Here is a 13,077-nt window from a genome sequence, read left to right on the forward strand (position 1 = left end):
TTGAGGATTCTTGTGAGGATTAAATGAGATAATTCATGTGAAGTTCCTGCTACCTAAGTGCTCAAAATGGTAACTGCAAAATGCATCAATGACCTAAATGTAAGAGCTAAAACCATAAGACTATTAGAAGAAGAAAACATAGGGATAAATTGTCGTGAACTTGGACTTGGCAACAGATTCTTATATATGTCATGAAAAACATGAGGAACAAAAGAATTTTGGGGTACTTGGGTCATACCATCATAAATGTGAGAATATTACATAAAATATTGTATAAAATGTAATTAAAATAGTAATATTGGGCTTTATCAAAATTGAAAAACATTGCAGTAAAGGACATTATCAAGAAAGTGAAAAGACAACCTATAGAATGGGAGAAAGTATTTGCAAATCATCTATCTGATAAGTTTTTAGGATCCAGACTATGTAAAGAACACTTAAAATTCAATAACAAAAAGACAAACAATCCAATTAAAAATAGACAAAGAACTTGAATAGATATTTCTTCAAAGAAGATGTACAAATGGCAAACTAACACATGAAAAGATGTTCAACATCATTAATCATTAGGGAAATACAAATCAAGATCACAATGAGGTACCACTTTTCACCTACTAGGACAGCTATAATAAACACACACACACACACACACACACACAGGGAAAATAACAAGTGTTGGTTGAGGATGTAAAGAAATTGGATCCTTAATATATTGCTAATGGAATTGTAAAATGGTTCATCCACTATGGAAAACAGTTGGGTAGTTCTTCAAAAGTTAAACTTCAAAAGTTAAACATAGAATTACCATGCAACTCAGGAATCCCACTCCTGGCTTTATACTCAAAAGAATTAAAAATAGATGTTCAAAGAAGTACATGTACACACATGTTCACAGTAGCAATATTCACAATAGTCAAAAGGTGGAAACAGTTCAAATGTCCATAAATGATGAATGAATAGACAAATTGTGGTAAATCCACAGAACAGAATATTATTCAGGCATAAAAATGGATGAAGTACTGATACATGGTACAATATGGTGAACTTTAAAAACATTATGCTAAGTGAAAAAAGTCAGACATAAAAAGACACGTATTGTGTGATTCCATTTTAACGAAATATCTAGAATAGGTAAATCCAAAGAGACAGAACACAAATTGGTGGTTGCCAGTGGTTGGGAGGAGTGGGAAACAGGATCAACTGCTCAATGGGCACATAATTCCTTTTGGGGTGATGAAAATGTTTCAGAACTAGATAGAGGTGGTGGTTGAACAATGTTGTGAATGTACTAAATGCCACTGAATTGTTCACTTTCAAATGGTCAATTTTGTGCTATGTGAATTTCACCTCAATTAGGAAATAAAGAATAAAAAACAGGAGGAAGGAAGTGGGTGGTGATATAGGGGAAAAAATATTGGCCATGATTTAAATACTAGGTATATGAGGGTTCATATACTATTGTCTATTTTGTATGTGTTAGATGTTTTCCATAAAAATTAAATGAAAGCAAGAATAACAAAAATTAATACTGCACCTGATATAGGTGTTACATATTTTAATTGGCCCATTGCAGAACAGATTGCAATCTCAGAGCTTTCCCTCTGTTTTTCTATCTTTGACTCAGGTATACAGCTCTGATAGATTTTGTAAAAGGCATTAACCACACCCACCCTCCGAACAATTCATCTCATCTTAACCCATCTAACACCAAATAATTAAGGAATAATTATCTCACTCTCAAAAGCTATATTATGCTATTTTCTTTTCTCCTCATACTTACGGCAGTAAGGTTCTGCACCTGGGTTTTCAGGCAGTCCTGAACAACATGAAAATATTTGCGACATTTGTGTTTCTGTATTATATACCTTTTGAGTGAGGGAGGGGTTCATAGCTTCCATCAGATTCTCAAAGAGGCCTATTAGGACCTCATAAAAGCATAAATATCACAGCAAACAGAGAAAGATGAATTATACAGAGTTGGAGAATTAAGGTACACTTGAAAATGACAGAAATCATGGATTAATTTATGAAGGAACATATTGGTGGATATAACTAACAAACAGGGGTGGTTCAGCTTCAGGTATGGCTTCATGTAGGGACTCAAACAATGTCTTGGACACAATCTCTCAGCTCTGTCTCCATCTGCTTTGCACTCTTCTCAAGCTTTTTCATGTGGATATTCAAGCAGTCACATATTCTCTCTTGACACAGGTGGTGTGGAAATGTCCACCCACATCACAAGTATAAGAGTGGAAAAAATGTGGATCCTTGAAAGAAAACTGGTATGCTAGCATCTCATTACCAAAATAAAAGGAAATGGATGCTGAGAGGGTAAACATAACAAATGTTAGCTGGGAATACTAATGATGAATCTTCATATGGGCATAAAAGTAAAGTAGATCCACTTCTACCTATGCTTCCTGATATTTAGGATTTCTCTGATTAGGAATACTTGTAATTAAGAGCAGAAATGCCCTCTGAGTGGACCATGCAGTGAAAACTGGAGTTAGGGCAAAAGCTGCGGGTTCTGCCAGCAGTGATGGCATTGGTGAAAGAAGCGAGAAGAAAGGCAAAGTGTTCTGGCTAAAACTCTTGACCTGACCAGCAAAGAGAGAAGTGCTGACAGCAAATCAGAACCAGCAGAGGCTCAGCAACAACTCACAAAAGTGAAAGCAATGAAGACGGGAGATCTATATTTAGAAACAGGTGGGAAGGGAGTCACAGGATATAGTCTTTCAGTGGACATAATTATAATAATAAAAATAAACACCATTTATTAAGCATCTCTTGTATACTAAGCACTGCCCCTGTGTGTATTATCTGCACTATAAACTCCTGTGAGGTGGATGTTATTATCCCCATTTAATTTGGAAGAGATCAATCTCATTATGTTTATATAGCTTGCCCCCGGCCACAGTGTCTGATTACTAAGCGCATTCCCCTTGCCACTTGCTTTGCAGAATGGCTCCTTGAGACCAAAGAATGCACTGTTCTGACAGCATGTTGCTTATGACTCTGAGCCTTGCCTTTACAAAACGTGAGAGAGTATTGCACATGCTAGAACTGAAAATTTGCTGTGTAAGCACTGTGCTAAGAGCTTCGTGAACATTACCTAATTTTATCTTTGCAAGAACTCTATCCCCATACGACCAATAAGGAAACTGAAAAGTGTGATTTCCTGAAGTCACACAGGGAATCCAGGGAATCTGATCCAAGAACTATGCTGGTCATCACTCTTTTGATCACAAGATCATTAGAAACAAAACTTTTGGATAATTCTCATCTCAGTGAAATTTCAGGGCCCGAATTTATCTTTGCCCCCAAGGAGATCTTTGTACAATGGTCTTTCTCCATCAAGCATGTATGTTATCAGATATCAGGGTCTATAGAAAGAAATACTATAAAATATTTTTTAACTTGGAGAAAAAAAAATTAGAGTTGTTCTGGTTCTTATTTTGCCCTGAAGTTTTCACTGGTTTTTCTTTATTAGATTTCTCTCCCGATGCCAAAAGTTTGATGTTTTCCTCCTTGTTTTTTCTTTTCCTGGAGGTGATTTTGATACTGATATGTGATTTGATTCCATTAGCTGGATTCTTCCTGGCTTATTGTTTGGTGCTGTGTTTTTAAATTCCCACAGATATGCGTCAGAAGACAACTGCTTTATTCTCACATGCCAGGAAGGAGAAAATCAATCTCCATTCCCTATGGGTGCCAAAAATTTTCCTGTACCCTAAGCACTTTCTTTCTGTCATTGTTGTCCTTTAGCAAGATAGAGAGCAGGAGAACATTGTGTATGAGTACTATATGATAGTATTAATAATAATAATAATTAGTATTCATTCAACAATTATTTATTGAGCACTTCTTATATTCTAGGCTCTTGGAATGCATCAAATAAACAAACCCTCAGAGAGCTTGCATTCTAGCAGGGGGAAATGGACAACAAACAATAAACATAATATAAATAAGCAAAATAGTATATTGCTTAGTGATAAGGCTATTAAAAAGGGTAAAAACAAGTTAAGCAGGAAAATATGGGGTAGAAGATGGCTGCAATATTGGTAGTATGGTCAGTGCAAGCATCACTGAAAAGGTGAGATATTAACAAAGACTTGAAAGAGTGGTGATGAAGGAGCTGTAAGCATAAAGATAGGGAAGAACATTCCATGCAGAGGGACAGCCAGTGCAAAGGCCCTGAGGCAGAAGCATGCCCAGCAAGTTCTTGCATCAGCAAAGAGGCCTCTGTTCCAGAAGCCAAGTGAGGAGGGGGTCAGATCAGGAGGAGATAAAAGACATAACAGGGAGCTAGAGTATGTAGGGTTTGTAAGAATTTAGTCGTTTTATTTTGATTGAAATAGGGTTTTAAACAGAGGAGGGACTCAGTTTATCTTTTATTTTAAACAAATCACTCTGAGATTAGACTATAGGATTACGAAGATGTTAGCAGGAAAATGTATTAGTAGATTATTACTGAAATCCAAGAGATGGCTCAGACTAGGTGACAGCAATGAAGATGATGAAAGAGGTCAAGTTCTGGGTAGATCCTCATGTTTACTGACAGATCTGTTGTGAAGTGTGATGTACAGAGTGGTTATCAACTGAGATGGGGAAGGTTATGGGTGGAATAATTTTGGGAGGAAGACCTTGATATCTAAATGCATTCTTTTATTTATTCATCCATTCATTTTTCATTCAGTCATTCAATAACTATTAAGTGCCTCTTACTAATTTTCAGAAGAAATATTACAGATGAGGAAACATAGGCTCAGACAGTTTAAGCCGTTGGCCAAAGTTCGTTCTGCCAGTAATCAGTAACCAGTAAGTCCAGTCGGAGTCTTTGTGATTTTCTCTTGCAAGCCTATCCCATGTGACTTGACTAAACTGACAGAACCAGAGAAAGATGAGATTGATACGGTTTTACTTATATGTTGTTAAATATCAGATAATACTTTTTTGCAAGCAAACATTTCTTGTCTGATATGTCCTATTTTATCTTTCTGTGAGACACAAGGAAGTCTCCCCCTTCCCATTACATTTTAAGGCCCTTATAATATCCCATTCATAACTTCAAGCAAAAATGACTAAGTGTTCTGCTTTTTGGAAGATGTAACAAAGATATAGTCGAAGCTTCTAAAATACTGAGCACTTACTGTGTAACAAGTGCTATATCTAGATATTTTCTAGAATAATGTAAATTTCTTGACATCATTATAACGCCTGTCATTTCTTTATCAGGGATGTAAAACAGCAGTAAGAAAGCCACGTTAATAATTAGGGTAAAGATTTTCCGTGAATCAATGTTCATTGCAGCTCTATTTACAATAGCCAGGACATGGAAGCAACCTAAGTGTCCATTGACAGATGAATGGGTAAAGAAGGTGTGGCACATATATACAATGGCATATTACTCAGCCATAAAAAGAAACGAAATTGAGTTATTTGTAGTGAGGTGGATGGACCTAGAGTCTGTCATACAGAGTGAAGTAAGTAAGAAAGAGAAAAACAAATACCGTATGCTAACACATATATATGGAATCAAAAAAAAAAAAAAAGTTCTGAAGAACCTAGGGGCAGGACAGGAATAAAGACGCTGACGTAGAGAATGGACTTGAGGACACAGGGAGGGGGAAGGGTAAGCTGGGACGAAGTGAGAGAGTGGCATGGACATATATACACTACCAAATGTAAAATAGATAGCTAGTGGGAAGCAGCCACATAGCACAGAGAGATCAGCTCGGTGCTTTGTGACCACCTAGAGGGGTGGGATAGGGAGGGTGGGAGGGAGACACAAGAGGGAGGGGATATGGGGATATATGTATACATATAGCTGATTCACTTTGTTATACAGCAGAAACTAACACAACATTGTAAAACAATTATACTCCAATAAAGACGTTAAAAAAAATATTTTCCTTGAATACTTTTGGCAAAAAACAAAGAAACAAACAAAACATCAAAAAGTTTCAATAGCTGGAAATGTATCTCTTTGGATATGAACTGTAAGATCAAAAGAGGATGATTTTTCTTCCGAAAGTATCTTTTAACAGCTCTGTGGGATGCTCCTCTGGCCCTCAGGCCCTCTTACTCCTTCCCGCCTCCCAGAAGGGAATGCAGCTTCCCTGATGCTTTCCCCTGTGCTGCCCTGAGTTCTGGTTTGGGGCTGCATTAATGTTTCTGTTATTCTTGATTGGCTCTGTTGGTGGTTAAAAGGACTCTTTTAGCCATGTTGGAGGAAAAAATAATCTCATTCTTTTCTATCCATTTCTTTTATTTTAACTTTTAGGAGTCTATTTAATAACTTTTCTTTTGGACATAGCCTCCAGTTATGATTTTGAGGCTATTCTGGGTTTTTTTAAAAAATGTTTCTGTAAAGATGCCATTTTACCAGTGTGCATGCTTCGTGGACTTTATTTTCTATTACATGTGAAGAAAGCAGCACCTCCTTCATCCATCCATGATGCTGCCTTTGTTCCCCTAGGTACAGTTTTGAATTTAATAAAAAGGATACAGCTCGTAGCTATGAGAAAAGAAAGATGTGCTCACAGCATGACCCTCCTTCTACCCTCACCTCCAATGCCATCCAGAGGGGAAACATGAGCAGGTGTGGATTGAGAGGTGAGGGAGGGAGAATTTATCACTAATATGAGGCCAGTAGAACCCATGAACACACAGAGCCCATCAGAAAATAATAGCAGCATTCATAATGTGTTGGCTCAGTCCAGAGTTGTAAATAAAATGTAGAGATTATCAAAAGAATGGCAGGGTTGGCTGAATCATAACCACATGCCGTTCTCATTCTGAAAGCTGGATACAGAAGCAGAGACTGAGTCCCCAAACATGGATTTCTTCCATCAACAGAGGAGCAGTTATGCCATGATAAAGACGATGATGTTTTCATCTTCCCAGTGTCTCTCAAATGATGTTTGGTCCTTGTTCTTGCAGACCACTCTGACAGAATGCCTCTAGAAATTTTCAGTTTCTCTAGATGACTTGATTTGGTAGTATAAGAAAATCTCCTTATTTTCTACCATACCAGTTCTGAAATAGTGTTAAAGGAATAGGAATAAGTCTTAAATTTACTTTTCCATGATTGTCTAAGAAATGAATTGATTGCTGAGAAACTATCTCACCTGCCTAAGAATTTGAAAGACTTTAAACTCTTTAATTTTTTTGTTTTTATGATAAAAAGTTAACACTGTAATGTTCAACCTCTGCTTTCTAATTATTAAAGTAGGTGAATCTGTGTTTTATGGCCACTGTAACAAGTTGCTACAAACTTAGTGGATTAAAACAGCAAGAATCTATAATCTTACAGTTCTGTACGTCAGAATTCTGATGTGCATCCCAATGGGATGAAAACAAGGTATTTATGGGGGATGAATTCCTTTCTGGGGGCTCTAGGGAACCCATTTTCTAGCCTTTTCCAGCTCCTAGAGGCTGCCACATTCCTTAGCCCATGACCTCTTACATCTTCAAAGTCAGCAATGCCCAGTCAAGTTTTTCCCACATGCCACCAAACTGACACTGACCCTTTTGCTTTCCTCTTCCACATTAAAGGACGCTGGTGGGCCATATCAGTAATCCAGAATAATCCCCCTATTTCAAGTTCAGATTAGCAATCTTAATTCCATCCTCAATTTTTATTCCCCCTTGCCATATAACGTAACATGTTCACAGACCCTGGGGTAAAGATATGGACATCTTTAGAGGCCATTATTCTACCTACCACAGTAGGTTGTTCTGGAGGACCTTCATTAGATAGCAGAGAGTTAGTCCAGACCTTAGAAACAAAATTTTTTTTTGTACTCCAGTGCCTTGTTGTCTGCTTATAACATAGGCATTGCTAATTGCTCACAGTGTTCTTTTTCACTGAAACCCAATACAGTCTCAGAATCCTTCTTAATGGGAAGCTCCAAGCATTCCTCTAGCAATTGATCAAAGTCATCACATGAGGTGAACCATTTTGTCATTTCTATCCCAAGTCGTTTTACTTCCTCTTTATGAGATCTAATTTCTTAAAACATTTGTAAAGCATGTTTCCTGACACTAATTTAGACTGGCATTTTCCTAACTTATCCTAGTCAATACAGCTTACTAAAATCAGAGTCACGGAATTATATTTGTTCATGTTTGCTCTATGCATATCCCTATATTGGATAAGAAAGTTTAAAAAACAGACAATACCAAACACTGGTGAAAATATAGGAATTCTAATATATTGCTGGTTGGAATGCAAAATGGTACAGTCACTTTGAAAGATAATTTTGCAATTTTCTTATAAAGAAAATGTTCTTACTACATGACTCAGAAACCACATGCCTAGATATTTACCCATTTGAACTGTAAATTTTGTTCATGCAGATACCAGGTGTGTATGTTTATAGGAGATTTATTCATAATTGCTCCAAACTGGAGGCGACCAAAATGTCCTTCAGTAGGTGAATGGATACGTATCATACAATGGAATTCTATTTAGCTTTAAAAAGGAATGAACTACTGATTCATACACAAACATAGGTGAATCTTAAGTACATTTTGCTAAGTGAAAGAACCAAAGGCTACGTATCAAATGAGTGCCTTCATAAGATATTCTAGAAGAGGAAAACTATGAGAACAGAAAATAAATCTGTGGTTGCCAAGAGTTGGTGGAGGGGAGAGTGGTTGATGACAAAAGGAAAACAAAGAAGAATTTTTAGCGTGATGGATCTATTCTGTATGGTAAGGTGAATACATGACTATGAATTTGTCAAAACCCACTGAAATTTACATCCCAGAGAGTAGACTTTAATGTATGCAAATTAAATTAAAAATCAACCAGGAGGTTAGAGAAAATCCCAGGATGAAATGTTGACTGTGACAAAAGAATAGTCTATATTGCATAGTATGACATGACTTCGTGGAAAAGGATGAGGAAATAGGGGTTGACTTAGGTAACTTTGGAAAATAGACTTTTAACTAGAAACCATAAGGCTAAAGAATAAACGTACTGACCATGAACACTGTACTCTAGTCAGTAAAGTTGTTTATCATGGGAATACAGGTTAATTCTGAAAATGCCTTATTTTGTATACTGAGGTCAAAAAATAATTAAATGAATATGAATGGTGGTGAGAGAGAGACTTCTTGTTGGAGAGCAAAGTTACAGATGAGCAAGAGGGGAGGCGAGAATGAATTATATGGTACTGGATTTAGAGTAGGAGATATTAGTGTTAATATATGGTTAATTTATCTTAATACAGATGGAGAGAACCAGAAACAATTATAGGTACGTATATATACATGCGTTAGTATACATACATAAATGTCTTAGTCCTGTCGACCAAGAAAGCCTAAAAGTAGTGACATTCCAAGTAGCAATGAAGATATTCAGTGCCCAGATCTTTGATTCTAGACACCATTCTCCAATAATAGGTACCTGGGTCTCTTGGAGAAATTGTTGATTCTAGGGCTGAAGAAAAGAAAATACACGATGAACCTGGTGCTTCTCGTAGTGCTTCAATGTAAGAACATGCTCAAAAATCAAAAGGATGGGAGCTTGTTGAAGATACACAAGAGCAAATCTGAAAAAGATCCTAATGGCCAAAGCTGGAACAATTTAGTAACAAAACCAGTACACAAAATAAAAATTAAATAAATAAATAAAAGTTTTTCATACAGAAGAATTCCAAATAATTTATGTAGACACTTCCCCCTTCAGTTGGTAGAGCTTAATCTCCTTCCTGTCCTTGAACAATGGGCTGGACTTGGTGATTTGCTTCCAATGAATAGTGTAGAATGGAGAAACAACACTGGAAAAGCCTGGTAATACTGTCTTGGCCAGGTGATTAAAGTTAATATTATAGGTGATAAGTTATGTTGATAGCATGTACCCCAGATATGATGACATGAGAAAAGTACTTTACATATGATATACCTTCAAAACAACAGACAAACCCACATTGAGGGACATTGTACAACATATTTGACCAGTACTCTTCCAAAATATCAAGGTCATCAATAACAAAAGGGAGAAACTGTCACAAACCAGAGGAATCTAAGGAGACATGATTACTAAACACAATTTGGCTTCCTGACCTGGATCCTGAAACTACAAAATAAAGGACAGTAGTGTAAAAACAAATGAAATCTGAAGAAAGATTTGAGTTTAGTTAATAATAATTGCAAATGTTGGTTTTTTTTTTTTTTTACTTTTATTTTTAAATTTTGACAGATGTGCCATGGTTATATAAGATGTTAACAATAGGGGACACCAAGTAAGGAATATATATGAATTCTTCACACTGTCTTTGTAACTTTTCTGTAAATTTAAAATTATTCAGAGCAAAAGCAAAAAAATTTTGACTTGGCACCTTGTTAGAGAATATTTTGACCATACAGTGTCTCTCTACTTATAAAATATTCCATTCATGGATTTGTCTGTCTTTAGGCCAGTCAACACTGTTTTTATTACTAAAGCTTTGTAGTAAGTCATTAAATAAAATAATGTTAAGTTCTCCATCTGTCTCTCTCTTGTTTTTTGTGTGTGTGTGTTTTTTTTTTTTTTTTTAGTGTTTTAGGTCATCTAGATCCTTTGCATTTCCATATACATTTTAGAATCAACCTGTCAATTTCTTCTTCAAAGGGCTGTTGGAATTTAGATACTAATTGTATGTAGATCAATTTAGAAAGAATAGGTGTCTTAATAATACTGAGTCTTCCGATTCAGGAATATTCTATTTGTCATCATTTATTTAGGTCTTATTTAATTTTTTGCAGGAATTTTGAATAATTTTTACCAGTCTTATACATTTGTTGTTACGTTTGTTCCTAGGTATTTTATGTTTTAGGTGCTATGGTAAATGGTACTTTTTAAAAATTTCTAATTATTTTTTGCTAATACATAGAAATACATGTGATTTTTGTATATTGACTATGTATCTTCTGTTTTGCTAAACTCATTTATTAGTTTTATTTTTTCTTAGAGATTCCATTCAGTCTTTCTACATATTCAATCATGTTATCTACAAACAAAGATTTGTTTCTTTCTAACCTGTGGACTTATTGCACTGGGCAAGACCACCTGTAAAATATGCCTAGAAATCATTAGAACAGTCATTCTAGCCTTGTTCCTATTTTAGAAGAAAAGTGTTCAGTATTTTACTGTTATATATTATGTTAAGTTTCAGGATTTTTTTAGACGCCCTCTTTCAGGTGAGCAAGTTTCCTTTGACTTTTAACTTACTGAGAATTTTTATGTGTCTGCTGAATTTTATCAAATTTTTTTGGCATGATTTGTATCCTTTGTTCTTTATTGTAGTAAAATACATTGAGTGATTTTCAAATGTTGAACTAAACTTGCATTCATGGGATAAACATCATTTAATTATTTTGGATTTGATTTGCTGACCTTTAAAATTTTTTTATCTTTTTTTTCCTCTTGCTGCTTTTATGACTTGCTTATTGTCTTTGGTTTCTATCAGTTGGCCATGGTAATTTGAGATGTGAGGTTCTTTGCATTTATTCCGCTTCATTCTTGCTGAGCTTCTTGTGTCTGTAAGTTGATGTCTTTTGTCCATTTTAGAAAGTCCTTGGCCATTATCTGTACAAACAGTTTACCCCTTTCTCTCTCTTCTTCTGGAACTCTAAATATATAGTGTTAGACCAACTGATATTGTCCCATAAACATCTGATTTTTAACCCCTCTTCCCCATTTTTTGGTATTTCCTTTTGGATATTTCTGTTGACCAATCTTCAAGTTCTGCCTTATTTTCTGCTGTGTTCAGTCTGCTCTTAGGCCTACCAAATGAATTATCCATTTCTAATATCAAATTTTTCAGTTCTAGCGTTTATTTTTTTCATATTTTTTAATAGTTTCTATCCATCTCTTCTCTATGAAGGAATTGTTACATTCTGGAATTAGTTTTTTTAGAGTTCTTTGCATCCTGAACTCTGATGGATGTTTTTGTTGTTTGCTAACTGTGATTTTATAAATTATTGGGTTTGTTTGATTGTTAGAGTGAGGATGAAAATCTCTTGTGATTTTTTTTTTTTTTAAAGATCCTTACTTCACTATCTTTTTTTTTTTTTTTTAATTGGAGTTTGTTTATTTATTTATTTATTTATTTATTTATTTATTTTTGGCTGTGTTGGGTCTTTGTTTCTGTGTGAGGGCTTTTCTCCAGTTGCGGCAAGCAGGGGGCCACTCTTCATCGTGGTGCGCAGGACTCTCACTATCGCGGCCTCTCTTGTTGCGGAGCACAGGCTCCACACGCGCAGGCTCAGTAGTTGTGGCTCACGGGCCTAGTTGCTCTGCGGCATGTGGGATCTTCCCAGACCAGGGCTCGAACCCGTGTCCCCTGCATCGGCAGGCGGATTCTCAGGCACTGCGACACCAGGGAAGCCCTCTTGTGATTTTTAAACTATCTAACTGTAATTGAAATTTGTATATTATTTTCAAGGAAAGGTTTGTGGAAATATTACTCTTTCCCTCTGTGGGATATTATAAACAGTGGAATTGCTTTAAGCACACACAAACAGCAAGGAATTAGGAAACTTTTCTCAAGTGATGATCTGGGCACAGATTGCAAATAATACCTCACAAATAAACTGTATCTGTACTTGACCCTTATGTGGGGTATATCATCAGAGGTTTTATAGGTGATGGGTCCTGGTGTTTGACCTCCCTAAATTCAACAAAATTCTCCTTGCTCATCTAAGGAGAGATGAGCATCTCTGAGCTTGGGTGACTGGAAGGCTAACTCTAACCATGCTTCTAATATAATGTGTGGCTTTGGAAATGACTTCCCTTCTTATGACTGAAGAACTTCTTGCTAAACAGGAAAACATAATTAATTTATAACACATAATGTATTTGTAATTACAGTAATGGAATGGCAAATCAGTTGTTAGGGCCAATACCAGCACATATGAATAATAACTTTGAGAAAGCTTTGATAATAAAACACAATTCTTTATCCTTTATGCATATGTTCATAATCCCATTAGGTAGATACTATATTAATAATTATTTATATTTTTACAAAATAAAAACTGAACCATTGATTGGTTGAATCATTTGCAATAGTGAGCATCTGTTAT

This window comes from Eubalaena glacialis, chromosome 4 (assembly GCF_028564815.1).
Source record: "Eubalaena glacialis isolate mEubGla1 chromosome 4, mEubGla1.1.hap2.+ XY, whole genome shotgun sequence".
NCBI classification, from domain to species: Eukaryota; Metazoa; Chordata; class Mammalia; order Artiodactyla; family Balaenidae; genus Eubalaena; species Eubalaena glacialis.